The 16,912-nt window shown below is 38.9% G+C and overlaps 1 pseudogene; it reads left to right on the top strand.

The window, feature by feature from the left end:
• The first annotated feature begins 628 nt into the window (after positions 1-628).
• LOC120622131 (protein FAM161A-like) lies at positions 629-8,039 on the top strand (annotated as a pseudogene).
• Positions 8,040-16,912: the final 8,873 nt, after the last annotated feature.

Below are 16,912 nucleotides of genomic sequence, written 5' to 3'. Positions count from 1 at the left end.
TGTGCTGCAATAGGATGGCCATGACGTGTGTAGCCATAGAGCCTTTGAAATATGACTGGTCCAAATTTAGGTGTCATCTAAGTATAGAAGACACACCACATTTTGAAGACTTAGTATGAAAAAAAGAATGTAGAAAGCTCAATAATTTTTAATATCGATTGCAATTAAAATGATATTTTGGATCCATTGACTATATTATTAATGTTAATACCAATTTCACCTATTCCTTCTTTTTTTTTTTAAATGTACTACTAAACAATTTAGATTCCAGTGGGCAGTGCTATCATGGACCTTTTCAAACTGTATACACTGGTTTCTTCCTGAAGTGGGAAGAAAGCTGTTTCTCTCTTCATTTGATGACTGGTAAAAACTATATTTCTTCTAGTCAGCCATGCCTTGCCCATAGTAAGCTCTCATAAAAGTTTTTTGAGGAAAATGATGAAGCAAGAACATCCCAATTTTGTTTTACTTCCTTCTTTTAGATGCTGCTATGCTATTTTATCAGATTGTTAGCTTCATCACAAACGTGAAAGAAGAAAGATTGTGGGTGGTTCAGCAGTGTGTGAAAGAAAGGGTAGCTTATTAGGACATTGTGAAGTCATTCGAAAAAAGCAGTTGGTGAATAACCATGGGTACTATTTGCAGAGTCTTAATAGCTGTAAACATGTGTCTGAATGCTTTTTCACGGGCATTATCTAATTTAATCCTCGTAATAGTGATATGTATGTTTTTATTATCCTCATTTTATAAGTGAGGAAACTCTCTCCAAAATCTGGTTTACATTACCTTCCTGGCCCTATGGGATTTGAGGTTTTGACCCTGTTCCCTGGCTAATTACATATTTATTATATTGAAAAACTGATTGAAACCAAATGAGTAGAGTTCCAGTCTATATTGTACTTCAAAGTCCTTGACTGAAAATTTTAATCAAATGCATTAACATTGTGATTTAAATATTTATTTAAATCCCATTTGATCCCTAGCACAGGAGATTCTATTTAAGTTTTTCTTTTGTGAGTACACTGTAGTTGTCTAACATAACTTTATTATTCATCTTTGTTAACTCAAAAATAATTTTAAGGTTTCCTTTTTGGGAGGACCAGATGCTGCAGATAATTTGTTCAAATTCTAGAGTTATTTCAGAATATGAAGCTAATCGAAACAGATAACTGTGACTTCACTGGGAGGTGGCAACCCATTTCCAATTCAGTCATGGGTATCGGGTAATATTTTCACTTTTAATCAGAAGTACAATCACGACACAAAATTTTTTTTTAATTGAGGTACATAATTGACATACAATATTATATTAATTTCAGGTATGTAACATGATTCGCTATTTGTAAATATTGCAAAATGATTACCACAATAAGTCTGGTTAACATCCATTACTAGTTTACATAGTTGCAGAATTTTTTTCTTGTGATGAGAACTTTTAAGATTTACTCTTAACAACCACAAATATGCAATACAGTATTACTGACTATAGTCACCAGTACATTACATCTCATGATTTATTCATAACTGAAACTTTGTGCCTTTTGACTTTTACCATTTCGCCTACCCCTTACCCCTGCCACTGGCAACCGCCAATCTGTTCTTTGTATTTATGAACTTTGCTTTGGTTTTTTTGTTTGTTTGTTTTTAGATTCCACATAAAAGTGAGATTGTATGGTATTTGCCTTTGTCTGATTTATTTCATTTAACATAATGCCCTCAAGGTCTATCCATGTTGTCGCAGTTGGCAAGATTTCATTCTTTTTTTAGGGCTGAACAATATTCCGTTGTAAATACCATCTTCTTTACCCATTTATCTATCAACGAACACAGATTGTTTTCATATCTTGGCCATTGTAAATAATGCTACAGTGAACATTTTACGGTTTCATGTCTTAAATTCAAGGCTTTGATCCGTTTGGAGTTTATTTTTGTGTACAGTGTGCAATAGTGGTCCAGTTTCATCCTTTTGCGTATTGCTCTCCAGTTTTCCCGCACCATTTATTGAAGAGACTGTCCTTTCTCCTTTGTGTATTCTTGGCTCCTTTGTCATTAATTAATTGACTATATGTACTTAAGTTTATTTATGGACTCTCTATTCCGTTCCATTAACCTATATGTCTGTTTTTATCCCAGTACCATGGTTGATGGTTTTATTTGACTAGAACAACAAACATATGTTTTCCAGATAGTTTTATTAAAGACAAAAATGCAGATTTTTTTCCCAGTAAAAGAATGAGAATTTTAGAAATGTTAAACTCACTTATACATTTATAATACATTTATTTTAAAAATATGTACTAAGCAGGTTGTTTCCATCAGGTTGGCATGTGAACCTTAAACTATATGATTATTTTACATATGATTACATGTGTACAAATGATTATGTAGCTAGCACTCTTTCAGTTTCTCCTTTTTATTCACAGGACAAAAGGTAAAGCATTCCCACTTTCTAGTTCCCAAATAATAGTTCTATATATTATTAACTTATCTAAAGGAAATATCCTTTCTATGCTTATTAGAAACCTAATTCTAAATCCTATTCTATGCTGTTAGAAACCTAATTATCAACTCAGAAAGTGACTGTATGGTTTAACAAGAAAGTTATGGTCTCTGGGGTAGTCAGACCTGGGTTCATATCCCAGCCCTACTGCTTATCAGTTGAATGACCCCAGGAGATCGTGTATCCTCTAAGAATTTGGGTTTCTTCTTCTGGAAAATGGAGATAATACTTACCTTGCAAGGGTTGACATGAGGCTCAAATTAAATGATTATTGTAGTTTTTTATCATAAAATTTACATATGTAATATCCTCTGATGAATTCGAGTGATGAAGAGGCAGTGTGGTGTAATGGAAAGAGCTTTAAATTTGAAGACTGGATGGGAAAGAAGGTAATACTGCTAAAGAACCTTCTGCACCCCACCCCGACTTTACATAAATTGTATCATTTTCCTTACAATTACCCTGCGAGGTGAATGTTAATTTTCCTATTTTGCACTCTGCTCTTCTCACTATACCTTGTAGATTTAAATTCAAGTGTTCATTATGCAAATTACTATGTGATCTTGGGGACATTTATCTTAATGCTGTTTTCTTATTTGTAAAGCTGCAGTGGTATTAATCCTGACATCACATGGTAGCACTTAAACTCCTTTTTGAGGAGTCCCAAACCCCGTCCTTGCCAGGATCTCCTGCAAGCAGTTGCCTTGTGCCCGATGCTGGCTGAGGGCTGAGCGTCCCAGCTAGACTGAGCAACGTGTTGGGAAACGCAGCACCCTGTCCAGATCCTCCCTACCCAGCTGATTTTAACACCAACATTTTGGGAGTGGATGAACAAACATACAAGCAGTGAAGACCTCGTGGACTTTTCTGGTACTTAACTATTCTAATGAATATTTCAGGAAACTAGAACCGAAGTATGCCCACATGGAAACTATGGCAAAGTTAGAGAAAATGTACCAGAATAAATTAAATTTCAATGACGGTCAGCCAGCGATCATCAGAGAAGAAGTGCCTAGTGTCTCTTACATGTCTGTATTGGAAAAGAATTCCTATCACCCTATCTTGTTAACAACATCACTTTTAGAGCCTGGTTTAAGTCATGCTTCCTCCTTGATTATGACTTCCTCTGAAGATGAGTTGCCCAACTTAAAAAAGGAGTATCCCGAGAAAAACAGAAGGATGATGAATGCTAAGGAGCTCATCAACAACATGTGGAGAAACTTTTCTGTTAAAGATTATATTTAGGGTGAAGATGCTGACTTCCCGGCAGTTGAAAAAAACAAAGAAGAAACCAAAAGAATGAGTGCCAAAGATTACAGTACCTGAGCCTTTTCAAATGATGATCAGAGAACAGAAGAAAAAAGAAGAGAACATGAAATCTAAATCAGATATCGAAACGGTACAAAAACTGCTCAAAAATCAAGATTCAGAGTGTAAGAAAAAATTCCGAGCCAACCCAGTTCCAGCATTTGTCTTTCCCTTTATCGTGATATAGTCAAGCAAAATGAAGAACGGAGAAGGACTATGAAGGAGAAATACAAAGAGGCTCTTTTGGCCTCACAAAAGCCGTTTGAGTTTATTGCAAGGGAGGAACAGAAGCAAGCAATCCAGGAAAAGCAGCTGAGAGTCTTTTTTAAGTCTAAAAAGAAAACAAATCGATTTAAAGCCAGACTTATACCTCGATCTACTTATGGTTTAATTTCCAATGACAGGTTAAAAGAAGAAGAGCTCTACAGAAACAATAGGGCACAGCTGAGAGCCCAAGAGCTTTTACTTAATTTATCCCCTTTACCTCGTAGACCAGCTCGCAGAAGTTTTGCTACAAGGAAGCCCTGAACAGGCTGAAAAGTTGAAGTGTAAGCCCAAGGCTAGGTGCCAGACTGCTGATTTTGGAGACATTCCTGAGAGATATCAGAAACACCCCTCAGAACAGAAGTATCTAAAACCCCTAACAGTCTGTAAACCATCCAATCTTCATGCAGCCTCACATGCATCCACTAAAAGAGAGAAAATTTTAGCAGACATTGAAGCAGATGAAGAAAATTTAAAAGAAAAACGTTGGCCTTATCTGTCTCCAAAGCACAAGTCACCAGTAAAAAGTGCACATGCAAAGCGTGTGCCATGTAACTGCAACCCTCTAATGCCCACAGTATCTTCCAGAGGAAGAGAACAAGCCACAAGAAAGAGTGAAAAGGAAAAGATGAGAGAATACCGACAAGAACAAGAAGAAAGAAGAAAAATTAAAAAACAGGCCTCTACTATTTGAAAGAGTTGCTCAGGTTGTGTTTGTTAGAATTCAAAAGCTATCGTTAGCATTTTTTTTAACATCTCCAGCTCTTAATTTACAATTCGTTTATCTTATGTGTTATATAATGTATTGAAACTTATTGTTTCTGTGACAGCTTCACCAAATTAGTCAAGTAAGTAGTTTTGCTTAAATCTGAGCATTGAATCTTGTCGATGAGGCACGTAAGCTTGATAAAGAATATGCTGCTAATCCAATCATTTTCAAAATAATAGTGTCACAACCTGTTTTTAATGGCTGGTCTTTTTCCAGTACCAATTTGACCAAATATTAAGGTGAGGCTTCATGATATGATTTGGAGGTCTTCGGAGAATTAAAAAATGAAACAAAAAAAATTATTTAGATTAGCTCTAAATAAAAAAATAAAAGTTCAAATGGTTACTTTCAGGGTCCACTAAGACAACACACATAGCAACACTTAGCTTACAGTAGTTCAGTAAATAATCATAACATCCAGAACTGAATTAAGTTACTTCCACCAGCACACTGGCATGACTTTATTTGAAAACTCAGCACACACATTTCTTAAAAATCGTAGCAATTTATATAGTAAAAATGTGTCTACAGAATAGCCAGATCCCGACCACCTTGGTGAAATTGTAAAGCTGTCCTGAAAAACAGTTGAAGAATGAGTTGTTCACATGGATATTGGCAATCTTCATTCAGGCAGGGAATGTGACAGGCAGATGGTGAGCTGCGCTCCAAAGTCCACGGGGAATGTCAGATGTCATTTGGAGACAGTAATGAAAGTATTCTAGCTGAATGGCCTGAACCTCAAAGAGAGAGAAGTTAGGTCAGGGGCAGTCTTGGGAACCAGGAAATTGCAGGTTCCATCCCTGGGCCTGTGGCATGTGGTTGCTTCATGGAAAGTGCTCCCCTGCTGCCCACTGCACAACTAGTTAATCTTGTGCTAGCCTGGCCACCTAGTTAATAGCCACGCTGAACTCGATTACTGCTTTTGTTGGCAGGGTGGAGGGCCTGCCTGTGTTCGTATGGTTTGATAGAGAACTTTGCAGGTGCACATATAAAGGGAAGAACATCTTCTGATTCCAGAGAAAAGAAAACAACCCCCAGGGTTAAGGCTTCTAAGGTGGGGAGAGAACTCTCCCTTTCTATGTTTTGTCCAGGAAGTTTTCCTGGGTATAACGTGTGCATTCATAGAATGGGAGAACAAGTTTCCTCAAACCTGTTTAAGGTGGCAGAGCATCTAGAAGTCAGCTGCTTTTGCAGAAGATGATGAAACAGTGGCATTTCTATTTCTCATCATATGAACCATAATTTAACTCAGCTATATCAATGGATTTAGCATCTGGGCTGGGGTAGAAATGCATGCTTAATTAATTGTGCATACTGTTAAAGTAACAAAATCACAGCCGTAAGCATACTGGCTCATGAAGAAAACAAGCTGTTGAGCTACTCAGGTTCCAGCTTCCAAGTGTCTCCATGACATTTTCAATATTCATTTGCCAATAGGTTTGGATGTTCTGCTAGGACTTGATAGTAGTTAGGAAAAAAAAAAAATGGGAAAAAAACTTAAAATTGACAAAGTACTAGTCATTATTAGCTTTTTGGTTTTTTAAATCAAAAAGAAAAAAAAATCATATTTGGAGTCTTTGGAGTCAGAAGACCTGGATTTAAATCTAGAATATTAGCTATGTGACAGTGGGCAAGTTACTAACCCTTTTGGAACCTGCTCCCTTTAAGATGGAGATAATACCTACTTGGCAGGATTATTCTCAAGATTAGCATTAATGTACATGAAGACTGGTGCTTGCCTCAGCAGCACATATACTAAATTATAAAGACTCTAGCACAATGCCTGGCCCATAGTAGGAGGTTTACTAAAGGACAGGAATCAAGTGTTCTGATACAAATAATATTAACCATTATTAACCATATTTGTATCGGAACACTTCTGGCTCCTGAAACACCAGTGTTCCATTTGGAGAAAAAAAATAAGCTGGAAAAGGCCTAGATATGACTGAGTTATTTCCCCTCATTCAACAGTGGGGCAACAGAGCCTCAAAAAGAGGAAGCCCCAAATCACACTGGCAAGTTTGCTTCTAGAACCAGGCACAGAATCCCTACCCCCAGCGGCTTCCTCACCATGTTGTGCTGCGCTGTGCTCTTCTGCAAACCCAGAGCCTTTCTAAAATGCCCCACATTGTCCCTTGAGGCCACCAGTTGTTGTATGTGTTTTCTTACCTTTTGGTAGCCAGCCAAAAGGAGAGAATGTGCAATGACTCACCAGGTGAGCCTGTCTCCAACCCCTAGTTATTGTTCCTGTTAAAGAAAACACTCCCCTTTTGACTGTGCCCACACATTTGTGTTTCCTGTTATGTTTATTCCTCCCACAATGGCTTTGCTCTGGAGAATTTGTCAAGGACGCACAAGGCCACAGCCTGAGATGCTGATACCGTGGCTACCTGTTGTAGGGAAGGACCCAGGTGCCCAGCCTGGCCTGGGCTGCAGAGTGGGTAAGCTGGCTGCCCGCCTCAGGGCTCCAGAGAGCAGGTTTGGGCAGAGAGAAGGGGACTGGGAGTGGAGGCAGACGTGTTAGCACCTGTCTGCCAGTCTCCAGGGAGAGAAAGAGAGAGAGAGAGAGAGAGAGAGAGAGAGAGAGAGAGACAGACAGACAGATGAGACAGACAGCCAGACACACACACAGACAGACAGACAGACAGACAGACAGACAGACACCTGGGACAAGGTGAGGCAGAAGCAACACAAAGGAACCCAGGTGCACCTCAGGAACGGTACATGGATTTCAGTCTTGAAGACCTCTTTATTATTTAAAACACGTCCCAAAGCTTTAAAAGATGTTGGTTGGTTGGTTGGTTGGTTCGTCCCCTATTAGGCTGTTCCCATTATGGGCATGCGCTGTTCACATCCCCCGCCTTCCGGCTCCTGGGCTCAGCTGGGGCGGCTGGCCAGCCAATCGCATTCACGAGCTTCTATTATGTCACCAGTAGCCAATCAGACTAGCGGATTAGTCTGGGCTAACCAGTGTTACCACCTAGAGTTGAAATAATCCTAGCCAAGAGCAAAGAAACTTGGCGGTTTTCATCAGCAGGCAGAGCCTTTTAAACGGCTTTTTGAAAGCCTGCATATCTTTATAGGGCCACTCATAAATCTCCATGTCTCCACCCCACACTAACTGATGAGCTGGCTGCACCCCCGAGTAGGAAGCCAGTGTGCAAAGCCTGCAGCAGACACCAAGAGAGGAGTCCATGAAGCCGGAGAGGCCCAGAGGCACCTGCTCCTAACGTTTCAGTTTGTGGCTCTAGTCCAGGCCCACCTATGCATCCCCTCTGGGTTCTAGAAAGTGCCCTGAACAAATTCTTCTTTACTTAAATTAACTGGAATCAAGGCTTTCTGTCTCAGAACAAATGACCTTTGCCAAGACTTTCTGCCTCGTTATCGAGGCTTCTCTTTGCTTTGGCTGTGGGTTCCTTCTCAGGACTGTCACTGACTTAGGCACTACACCTCCCACGTTGCTGACACAAGGGCCTGCAGGTGGCCTGACTGAGAAATGTGCTTTGGCGGCTCTAGGGGGTTCTGCCTTGCCTTGTAGGAAACACTGGCCCTTGGATGGAGAGCAGAGTTCTACTTTCCAGTCCATGTTGAAGACCTGATTCTTGAAGTCTAAAGATACCCTGTGCCTTGGTTCAAAGTTTCACTTTCCTTGCTCCATTTTGATTTTCACAGCGAATGAGAAAACTTCGGGATAGTTAGGTCTCCTTGCTTTTATCTTTCCCTTGGTCTAATCTAGGAGTCAGTAAACAATGGCCTTCCTGAGAAATCCACTCTGCCTGGTTTTTGTAAATAAAGCTATATTAGGACACAGCCAGGCTTATAAATTTAAGTATTGCCTATGGATGCTTTCACATTACAACAGCAGAGCCGAGAAATTGTGACAAAGATCATATTTTAGCAAGGCCAAAAATATTTACTATTTGGCACTTTACAGAGTTTGCCAACTTCTTAATTCATCTACCTGGCTGCTCCCAGAGTAATCTTTTAAACCTCAGATCCAATCACACCTCTGCTCTGCTCAAAAAAAAAAATGAAAATCCACACTGTAGACAGAAACTCCTTAGTGTGGCTCTATACAACTTGGCTTACACTCCCTTCCATCCCTACTTTGCACCCTCCACCTTGGCTCACGCTGTGCCTGATGCCTAGAACACCCACTTTCTCCATTTGTCAAATCTCTAAACATTCTTTAACACCAAATTCAAATGTCGCCTCCCCTACGCACCCTTCCTAGATGCCCAACAGAATTCATTGTTCCCTCTTCTGTGCTCCCATAACTCTTTGGACAGACGACCGACGTTGTATTATGATTGCAATGATGTGTTTATGTGTTTGTCTTCCCCACTAGACAGTGAGATACTAGAGTTCAGGGACCTTGTCTCATTGCCTTTCTGCCCCTGCCAAGAATGTAGATGAATCATCTGGGTGATAAGTCAGAAACAGATCTTTATGAAAGTGCCAGGAACCTGACTGTATGCCACCTCTCATGATTGACTGTCTGGTTTCTTCTTCTCGCTGTACCTCCTGGTTGTTGAAATATCATAAGTGCTCAGAATGTCTAATGAGTGAATGTGTAAATGGATAAAAAACATATATTCTTTCTTCTAACATCAAAATGTAGTAAGCGCATGGTTACATTCATTTTATCATTAAGTACATTTAGTACTTTTAAAAGTAATCTACCTCCATCCAAAGAAGATATACATATGACCAATAAGCACATGAAAAGATACTCAACATCATTAGCCTTTAGGGCAATGCAAATCAAAACCACTAGGATGGCTATAGTCAAAAAGACAGATAATGTGTTGATGAGGATGTGGAACAATTGGAACCCTCTTACATTGCTGGTGTGAATGTAACATGGTGTGCGTGCTAGAGAAAAGAGTTTGACAATCCTATTGAGTTACCCTATGACCCAGCAATTCCACTCCTGAGTGTATATCCAACAGAAATGAAAACATATGTCCACACAAAAACATGTACAGCAATATTCGTAGCGACATTATTCACAATGGCTAAAAAGTAGAAACAACATAAATGTTCATCACCTGGTAAATGGATAAATAAAATGTGGTATATTCCATACAATGAAATATTATTCAGCCTTAAAAAGGAATAAAATTCCAATTCATGCTACAAGATGAACTTTGAAAACATTAAGGAAACCAGTCACAAAAGGCTGTATCATATTATGATTGCATTTATATGAAATGTCCAGAATAGGCAAATCCACAGAGACAGAAAGTAGATTAGTGTTGGTCTGTTTTTAGTGGATGGAGGTGGGAGAAGAGATGAGTAACTGCTGATGGGTATGGAGTTTTTAGGGGAGATGATGAAAATGTTCTGGAATTAGATAGTGGTAATGTTTGTACAATTCTGTGAATATATTAAAATCATTGAACTGTAAACTTAAATTGGTTAATTTTATGGTATGTGGATTTTAAGTGTGTGTGTGTTTTTTTAAGTATGATACATGAAATAAGAGCTAAAATCTGTGAATTCTATTAATTCAATATCCTGGCTGGGAAATTGTACTATAGTTTTGCAAGATGTTAATTCTGGAGAAACTGGGTAAAAGGTGCACAGGATCCTTCTCTATTATTTATTACAACTGCATGTGCATCTACAACAATCTAAAAAATTTTAAATTTAATTTAAAAGCATACTCTACCTCTATACTATTCCTTGTCCCCCAAAATAGAAATTTTTCAGAGCAGCTTGTCCATGTTCTTTAAATGCTGTTGTTATTTGATGGCATCTTTCACTTGTTAGAAACCAGAGACCTAGCTTATAGACCCTACGAATTTTTCAAGAGCTGACAAGTGTTGGATGTATCAAAAATATTTATTGACCCCAAAAGGTAAAAAGAAAACCGTAAAATTATTAACAAATGTTTAAATAAATCTACAAAATATGATCTTATATCAAATAGTCAGCTACAATTCAACTTCTATATTTCTCTGTGTGTGTATTATATATTTTAATGGAAGATTATCATGAGGATTCGAAACCAGAGGTGACCTGGTTTTGAATCCTGTCTTTGTAGCCCTGTGATATTGGATACGTTTTTTAGCTTCTTTGAGTCTCAATTTCATTATCTGTAAAAAAATTGTAGAATCTACTCCATAGAGTTGTCATGAAGGTTAAAATTACATGAATAGCTAGTTAGTATGATGATGACGGTAATACCAAGGATGGTGATTTATACCAAGGATGGTGTCCCTGAGCTATATTTGTAGGTGATAGGGATTGGTGGTAAAAACCTTGAGCCCAGTAGTTCCTTGAGTCTACTTGATAATGGGTTTGTTCTGAACCAGAGCCAGAGAAAGGCTTCTATTCAGTTCTGCTAGAGGAACAATGGGAGGAGAACAAAGGCCTGGTTACATTGGAGCTCAAGCTAATATTATGATAAATGAAAGCTACAAAAACAGTGTGGAAAAACCACAGGAGGGGTGAGGCCAGTTAAGGTTTTCGTCCTGAGGTCAGCTAGTGGTTGGCTGAGTCACAAAGCATTTCACACAATCTTTATCCCACACTGATTGTATTTTCCTTGCTAAAACTCAACGTACTTGTTCTAAAAAAGCTATTTTTTAAAATGTGTGTGATTTGTGGTGTCTTATATATGAAGAGTTTTTGTGTAAAACCTAAATCAAATTTGGTTATGCATTTACTCAGTCATCATTATTTAAAAAGAATAAGATTATGTGACTTTGGAAACTCATCACAAACCTGAGCTTGGGAATAACTGTTTGGAAGAGCTCTGCAAACATGTATCAAGGCCCGGCACCTCACTGAGCAGTGAGGACGCAAAACAGTCCCTGTCCTTAGGCATGCTCAGTACTGTACCTATAAAATGTAAAAAATAATAAGACAACAAAAAAAACAGAGATCTGTAATAAGTAAAAATTAGTGATTCTGCTAATGTTTTATCATGTTAGTCAAAGATAATAATGAAACAAAAATAATTATGAAGGTCATCCTCCTGTTTTTGGCACTCAAAAAGTATTATTTTAGAAAAACAGTAGAATAGAAATAGTGCTGATATACTAAGCCATACAAAGATTAGAAATGAAAAGATCCGGGTTTTGGTACAGGTTCTTCCACTTACCTATTGTGTGATGTTAGCCAAGTCACTTAACCTATCTGTGCTTCAGTTTCCTCATCGGTAAGAAATAAATAATAAAACCCACCTCATTGGTTTGGAGTGAAATTAAGTAAGAGAAAGTGAATTTTATTCAAATAGAAGGTAATATTATAGGAAATCGTAAGTAATGCTCTCAGTGTGTCTATTTACATATAACTTAGGGTTGTAGAATTGTATTATTTCTAGATATGTTTGTTTTTCTCATTTTAAGCCAAAATTAGAGTGGGAAGTAAAAAATTCTAGAAGAGCAGAAGAAGACTACTAATTGATCAGTGCTTTTGTGCTTTTTCTTTTGAGAGCTTTAATGCCTTCAACCGGTAAAAGAAATTTGTGTCTATAGTAGGAGGGCAAATGCTCATTGATTAATAGTGAGTGCTAGGTAAGGAGAGTCATGCAGCAAGATCCAAGCAATAAGAGAGAGTTCTCCGACTGATTGTAATGTTTGCCATGGGCACAGGAAAGGCAGACTAGGTAAGAATTAGGTGTTCACTGACTTTGCATTTCTAAAGAGAGGAATACTGTGTTAGCTTAGGAGATGAAAAAGGAGGATTATGATAAATCTAGAAGACAGGAATGGGAGTCTAAGGTTAAGTCACTCAAAAAATATTAACTGAGCACCTATTTTGTGTGTGTGTGTGCCAGACCTTGTGCAAGGCACTGGTGAAGGGACAATGAATGGGCTGTATTCCTCAGTGTTCTAGATAAGAGTCAGTAGACTAAGGTTCAAATCCTGGCTCTGTGACTTGACCTACGACTTTGGGCAAGCAGTGGAGTCAGCGGTGTAAATACTTATAATACCATGTGACAAGTGTGCTAACAAAGGTATTTGCAAAGGATGTGGGAGGCTTCTGGTCATAAGGTCATGCTTTGAGGCTTTCCCCTGCTCCAAATACATAAAATTCTAGATAAAGTATTAAACCTAAAAACATAACCCCAGTAAAAAAAATATATATATATATTCCGATTTTCTCAATAAAACTGGAAAATAAAATAAAAAATGAGAAGAAATGAAAAAATGAATATGAAAAAGAAGCAAATGCTGCAAATGGAAAAATAAAATTAGTGACAACAAAGCGTTAAGGAAGGAAAGAAAAGAAAGCTCCGAACTCAGTGGGTGGTTGAACTCAGGAGGAAATGTTGCTTTGCTTTTAGGAGTGCCACCAGGAACTCTTTAGCATGTCTTGGAATGTCATACTCACTAGCTGTTGGGTTAATTTCATAAATGCAAGTAGGCTGGCATCCTCGCTTGGGACAGAACGATAGGCAACTGCTTGCATTATAGGGAAGAAAACAAGCTTCGTCTGGCAATGAAGATAGTTCCTTAAATTGAAAAGCTTCCAAAGAGGGCAGCGACTTGCCCATCCAGAATGACTACAGTTGTGTATTCTGAAAATATTATTATTAGGTCACTCAACCCTGTGTGAGTTTTCTACTGAGGAATGTTTTCTCAAACCTGATTTATAGAATTTGGTTTCTGTCTAGATGCTTAAACCTGGGAGGTGGAAGAGCTGGGCTGGGGTGGGAGGAATGAATATTTATTGAGCTACACACACACTGCACCGATTTTCCGTATATTTTCTTAGTAATCCACTTACCAACTCTGGAAGTCAGATATTTTTATTCCTATGTTACAGTGAGGAAACTGAGGCTCCAAAAATTTAAAGTAGTTTAATCAAATTTTCCCAGGAGATAGTGATACAGGAATTTGAACCCATGTCTCCCTGTTCCAATGCTCTTTCCACTCTACCACTTTGAAATAGAGACTGGGTCACTTTTATGTTTGTATTCCCAGTGCCGAGCACAGTGTTTGGAACATGAAAGATAAGTGTTGGCCAAAAGAATGGAAGCACCATTAAGCAACCTGTAAGGTCCTAAACAGGCAATCAATCACTCCTCTCACTTAACTATTATAGAAAGGAGCTGAGTAAAACTGATCATATGCAGATGAATCTCTATGAATAATTTTTATGAGAAAGATGAAAAATAATTGCTTTTCCATCATTGCACTTTTTAATCTCACCAAATCCTAATTCTCAATCTTAAATATCTCTCAAACCCATTCCCTTCTCTTCATCCTCACCACCTCAATCCTAGCCCAAGACACCTTTACCTCTCATCTTCAGAGCTGCAGTAACCTCTCATCTGGTCTGCCATCTCTCCTTTTGCCTCTCCATCCATTCCCCACACTGCAGATATGATTATGTCTTTCCCTACGTAAAATCCTTTAATGTTTCCATTGCCCTTAAAAAATGAAAAGCCCTGAAACCTTTAATGCCCTAACCTGTGTGATCTGCCCGACTAAGCTGTTCTGCCTCTCCTTGTGGTATTGTCTCTTGCTCTCTATTTTTTAGGCAGCTGGAATTGTCACCTTTCCTTGGTCTTTGCTATCTCTTGCCTTCATAATGCTATTCTTTCCTTCTTTTACTTGTCTCACTCCTACACAATATCCAGGCCTCAATTAGACATCAACTCTGCAGGGAAGCATCGTCTGCCCTCATGAGACTGAGCTGGGACCCCTGTTGTATGCTCCCATGGCTCTCTGTACACCTCCTTTAAAAACTGCTAATAGAACTCTAATTGTTTCTTAAACATCCCCCTCCCCAACTAGACTCAGTTCCTAACCCACTGGGACCATATCATTCTTATTCACCAACATATGCTGAGCACCCACTCAGTGAACAGATGTATAAGAGACTCTTAATGAATACATATTGTCTACATGAGTGATTTTCACACTGCACTTAAGTGGTGACATGCCCAGTGATAGAAGGGAAGTGACACAGAATTGCTTCTAAATCGCAGAATCAGAGCAAAGATTAAACAACCCTGTGATTTACTTGGGAGTGACTTTTAGATGGGGAGCTCCTGATGGTCTGAAGAGTAAGTTAAAAAGCATTGTCATTTTGCTGTCTGTGGCTGGTGGTTAATCAAGCCCCAGTGGGGCCCGGTTCCCATGGGGGGAATAAACAAGGTGACATCATGGTGACACACTCTCGAGGGATTGCACAAGTTATCAGCTCTGTTTGCTGGTTAGAAGAGTATGTCCTTGCTCTCTTGGGCTACTAATCATTTTTGTAAGGCTTATGATTCTGTAGGTCTCCAGGGATAGGCGACAAACTTCAGACTCCCGGTTCTTTTGCGCTCTATGTGACCCTCAGGATCTAGCCTGCCCTTCTGGGTTGATGGATGGCCTCCACTGCACAGAGTTCGAGGAAAACAGTGCCTTTGCTCACTGGTTTTCAAATTCGGAGTACACCCAGAATCTTCCCTTACTTCAGTCTCAATGTAACAGCCAATATCCTTCTAACACATCAAGGTTTGTAAAACTTTCCCACTTTTTCTCTTTTGATCATGGATCTTATATGCTCACTGAAGAAAGAAAATAGATTGAAGACTGCAGTGTTTCACAATATTATATATACAAACAGATTCAGCTTAATGATCTGGGTGTTATTTAACTTCTTTATGCTTCAGTTCTTCTCTGTAAAATGGAATAATAGTAATAGCAACTGCTTTCGTAGGATGTTTGTAGAGTTTAATTAAATTAATACGTGTACAGAATTATAACAGGTCCCAGGAAATAGGTAATCACTAAGTATTAACTATTTCTATTACTATTATTATATTTTTCATGAGCGGATGTATGATCTATTTGAAAAGACATGGGCTTTGGAATCTGGAAGACAGGATATCTATCTTGATTCTATCACTTACTGGCTATGTGACCTCAGGAAAGTTATTTAACTTCTCGGAACCTTGATTTGGACATATTTAGGACAGTGATTAATACTACTGACCCCCAAGAATCATTGTGAATATTAATTGAGAGACTCTCTGGGAAGCTCCTAGTGAAGGCCAGGCACAGAGCTGACATACTCAGTAAATGATAGCTCCTGCCTATTACTCTGCATGGAAAATGCATCACTTTCAATACATAATAAATGAGAATTGCACTCAAGTTAACCAGTAAAAATAGGTCAAGAAAGAAGGGAAAAACAGTGTTAGCAGATACTATTGGTAGCATCCCATCAGTAGCTGTTAATGATTCTAAAATTAGAACACTTTTTGAGTATCTCAAGAACAAAAGCGATAACATTTATTGAGTATCTACTATGTGCCAGGTACTTTAAATAAGCCCATTTGAGCCTCAGAAAGTCCCCACAAGGAAGTGATCATCACTCTATTTTACTAATGAGATAGATAAAATGGTTGCTAAGGCCTCACAGTGAGTAAATAGTAAAGCTGGAGCTTTAATCCAGGACTGTGTGATGCCCAAACACGGCTTTCTCCGTATTATGTAATACTCAAACATCTAAAGTCTGTTGTGAGGATAAATAGACAGTAGCCAGGAGATGGGCAGGGGAGTGTTTTATGGGATGAAAGCATTGAAGATAGTGTGGACAGCATAGCATATTGTAGAAACGTGAGCAAGATGTTTATAGGAGTCCATTTTGAGGAAGGTGAGTGATGATGCAGGAGAGGGATCTTTTGCAGCAGGTGAGGGGTACGTCTTCAAGCAGCTCTAATGTTGGCTATCAAGTACAAATAGGTCACAAGGGCACATGAAATGATCCTCCTATTCAAGTTCAAGGTGAACATTCCTACCTGACAGTATCTAGAGTTCTCAGAGGCGGTTCCCCTTCTGAATTCTTCCTCCACACTCCCTGCTCCTGAACAGGTGAGAATGTATCCTCTGCCCACTGCACAATCTTCTCACAGCCCCTGGGACACAAAACCTCTCACCTTCACTTTCTCTCCCCTCCCTCCTTTCCTCTCCCTTCTCGTCTCTCATCCCATGGCCCCTCAATCTTCTTAGTCCTTTCACATTGCCTCCCCAAGAGCCCAATCATCTTAGTTTCTGTCTGCATTCATTGGAAGAGAGAAATGAGGTGGAGCTGTAAGTGTGAGGGAGCCATCTACAAGT

The sequence above is a fragment of the Pteropus medius genome, unplaced genomic scaffold (assembly GCF_902729225.1).
Source record: "Pteropus medius unplaced genomic scaffold, Ma_sr-lr_union100, whole genome shotgun sequence".
In the NCBI taxonomy this organism is placed as follows: Eukaryota; Metazoa; Chordata; class Mammalia; order Chiroptera; family Pteropodidae; genus Pteropus; species Pteropus medius.
This window is presented reverse-complemented; position numbering and strand designations above follow the sequence as displayed.